Genomic DNA, 4,214 nt, shown 5'->3' with positions numbered 1-4,214 from the left:
GAGAGAGACAGAGAGAGAGAGAGAGGGGGGGAAGGGGGGGGAAGGGGGGCGGGAAGAGAGGGAAGGTCTTAATTCAAAACCGTTACTTGCCAACAAGCGAGGACGCTGGGATCATCCATCTGTCTATCAGCTGTAACGTGCTTGTCACTGTAGTATCTGTGCTCCGAGTGCTACATAAAGTGTGCTCTTGGGCTACAAAACAAGGTAGCCCTGCCCTTCCCTAGCTGGAGGACTGCCAATAAGCACTACTAAGGTGCTATGTTCATAGAAGTTAGGGGCTGGAAGGGACCTCAGAGATCATCAGGTCCAGCCCCCCTGTTCATGTGTCGCAGGACATGTTCAGGAAACTGAGGGGTGCAGCCTGGTCCCAAAGCCATGGATGTAGCTAAATGAGGACTTGCTTCTTCCAGTGCTGGCATGAAGGGATGTGGGTAGGTGGGGAAATAAATAATGAACAGAAAAGTCAGCTTGTCAGCGTGCTAGGATGGAAATTAAGAGCACTGACCAGCGATGACCTTTTGTTTACATTTCACTCCGAAAGGGAAAAATAATTGCAGTTTCTAAGTGAAGCTGCCTTCAAATTACACCCTCTCTCCCTGTTCTATTCAAGACCAGCCAGTGATGACATTAGAGTCCTGAATCAAACTAAGTGGTTACTATGGTGTCAGGCTGAAATTATGAATCCCGGAGACCGCCAGCTTGGAGAAGGAGCAGTGGCGGACACATAATTAAAACTGGGAGAGAGAATAGAAGCCACATTGTATCTGAATAGCAGCGAGATTGCACTTCCGAGCGCCGGTTTAGAAAAAAATAGATGTGCTTAGAAATGCAGTTAAATGCATAATCAGGGTATGGGAACAATGCACTCTGCTGGTATTTTATTGCTGGCTTCAGCTTTGCCATCTCCCCTTCTCTACCCTCCCCTCCACTGCCCATGAAAAAAGAAAAGGTTAGTTCTAGAATAATCATTTTAAAAGGTAAGGTGACAATACATTTGACGCTTGAAGCCAGACTCGAGTGCCCTCCTCCGCGGTGCCTTCTCATTGAGCAGGGCCACAAGCAGAGAGATGATTGAGGAGAGACACAGAAGAAAAAAAAGCTGGGGTGTTGGGAAGCAGGACTGATTTGGTAATTTCAACAGTCATTAGCCCAGCTCGTTGTAGGTTTGATAGATCTGTGCTCCTTTGTTACAGTTAAGTGGATGGATTGTGGAACACAGAAACATTTTTAGTGACATGATGGCTAATTTAGAAAAAGGGGGAGGGAAAGCAGGGGAAGAGCATGCTATTCCATAATTAAATCTCACTTGGTGCCATCCCTGTAGCTAATTCCCTTGGGAACTGAAATATGGTTTTCCTGACACACATAACAGGAAGGGGATGCCAAGGTTCTCCCTTTAGGTTATAATGCAGCGAGGCCCAACCTGCTGCAGCCCTTATGCATTTATCCCTATACAACCGCTCCATATTTATAATGAGGTTATCGTAAATCCCTCAGAGCCTTGGGACCAGATCTCCGTAAATCTCTAACAGAATTCAGTACCTACTTGGTTTGTGACCTTGCCATCTCTGAAAGCACACAGCACACCCATCATTGCTCTACAAGAGAACTGAATATTGACACTGTCCCATCTGGTCTTTGCGCACGTGAGCTGGGACTGGAACTCATTGGAGGAGCTGAGTTGAGCTGAGTTCTTTCAGGCTCATGTGTCTCCCCCTCTCCTCGTCCCTGGGAACCAACATATGATTGCACTTTATATTAAATGCACCTTTACAAATAGTTCAAGAGAACTCAGTACAAAATTAATAGGTCCTATAAATAGGTTACCAACTTCTAACGTGTGTGTTGTTCAATATGGTCATAGGTACATTAGCAGAATTTGTTACATAGATGGTTATTAGCCCTAAGATACATCTACTGCTTGCTAATTAGTCGTTTATAATCTACTTCGGAGCATATCACCATATAATTATAGTGAGAACCTGGGCCTGAATTCAGAAAAGTACTAAAATTTAAATTATGCATGTGCTTTAATCCCAAAGCTGATCGAACAGAATTTTTGTTAGCAGTGTCATAAGTAATACAAGCAGAAGGCAGGGTAGATTTGCACTGTACAGACCAACTAAACCAGAGATGTAGAGCATAAGTTTTCATAAGAAGAGGGCTTATTTTATAGGTGACAAGCTGGAATAGAATGTGGCTCCCTTCCTCAGAGCTGTGCTAATGGGAGACAGTGGTAAGAATATTTGTCAGTAGATACAACCTATCTGACCCTGAATATGCCCAGATCTGTTGACTAAGCAGGTGCTGTCCATATACCACACATTGCTGGCTACACCTACACATTAAAATATGCAGGATCATAAAACATTCTTTTCAATTATAGCTCATGCAATGCATTATAAAAGAATCTCTTGTGTGGCTAATATACAGCACACAAACCACCTTTGCCTTCTGTCTGTCTTCCTTGCTATCTTTGACTTTAACATTAAAATAGAAGCAGAAAAAGGAAGATCAAGATGCAAAGTGGGATGTTGGCAGAAAAACCATGGGGTCAGACCATATTAGCCACACTGAGCAGAAGTCCTCCAAATGCAGCTGCTGCTTCGTGGGAGCAGAGGGTTATTTTTAATGTGCTACAGCTGCCTTTGCCCTTTCAATAGCTGTCATTAAAAAAGTGAATATTAACTCTTGGAATTATTTCACTAGTACTGGTCATAAGAGGCAGCCCCTCCACTCTCTTTTAACACCAGCTGGGTGCTCTTGGCATTGCCTACTTATTGGTGTCCTGCTTAAGGGTGGAAGTACTGGACTTGTACATCCTGCATAATTGCTAGAGCTGAGTGTTGGATGTGTAACTTTATGGTCTGTAGGCAGCAGCTGTGCGAGTGAGTCAGAGACTGATCCAAGTAGAGGTGGAGGGAAGTTTCTTTCCTGTGGAAGCTTCTCTTTGCACATTTAATCTATTGGTTAGAAGTCCCTTACACAAGAGCTGTAGTGGTGCTGAACCCAAATGAAGGGAAGTAGTGAATACTGTCTTTATGAAGTCAGTGTCCCCAATGAGTTGGTTCTGAAGAAATCCATGGATTTGGAAAATATTCAGGGACATGGGAGAAAGAGCTGCCCTTCCTTGAAGCTTCTGATAAGGGTGCCCTTTAAAACCCTGGATGGGTTGGATGCTTTTCTTTTAGGAACTGGCTTTATATCTCTGAATAGTAAAGAAGCATTGGCTAGAGTGAGATTTGATCCGAGTGTCCAGGGCAATCTTGATTTTGTTGTGTAGCCCATAAACCGGGCTTAGAAAAACCTGCTACTTGCTTGAGCTTATTGTCTCTTCACAACCATGCTGCTTCTCCCTCCTCTCTCATTACATTTGCTTCAGATCTGCAAGCCTGGAGAGAGAGAGAGGAGCCATAGCAAATAGACATGGAAGGGACTTTGAGAGATTTTCTAGTCCAACCCCTGTGCTCAAAGCAGGATCAGCTGTGCCCTTAATTATTTCTAAGCTGTTTGGTTAACGGCTTCTGAAGGCCTCCATTAAAGGAGATTTTTAACACCCCTAAATTATCTAATCTCTTCCTGAGTTTAACCATTTTGCAGTGAGAAAAGTTTCTTCCTGATGTCTACTCTAATCTTCCTTTGTTTGGAAAATACAGACCCAGGAGATTACGAGTTAAGTTTAGAGACTTTGTCAGTAGAATGCTGGGCTCAAGAGACGCACGCGCATCCCTTACGTGTCCTAACAGAAGTTCTTTGGAGACACAGGTATCTACAGATTGAGGTTTTTGAGAGCAGCATCTTGTTGGAGGAAAGTCAATGCAACAGCCCAGGAATGTTCTGCTTGGAAAACATCATGGCATCATGCATGGGCGACTGGTACCATTTGAGTCTAGAGGGGTACTCACAGAAGCCAGCATCAGTAGTGGGGACACAGCCGGTGAGCACCTGCAGAAGCTGGTGTCGGCATCAGTAGTGGGGATGGGCCTGGTAAGCATCTGCAGTGGGGATGGTCCTGTCAGAGGGGACACTTGCCCCTCCACCATACCCTTCCTACCAGTTGCCTATGGCATCATGGATGACAACTGCATAATGAGACACAGGATAGCTATTAGGGCTGGGTGAATCTTCAGGTGCTGATTTGATTTGGAGGAGATTTGGTCCCATTCAGTGGTTGAATCTCTGAATCTGAATCGAATCAGGGGACCAATTAAAAG

This window comes from Gavialis gangeticus, unplaced genomic scaffold, assembly GCF_001723915.1.
Source record: "Gavialis gangeticus isolate Ggan-Ray unplaced genomic scaffold, GavGan_comp1, whole genome shotgun sequence".
Taxonomy (NCBI): Eukaryota; Metazoa; Chordata; order Crocodylia; family Gavialidae; genus Gavialis; species Gavialis gangeticus.
This window is presented reverse-complemented; position numbering follows the sequence as displayed.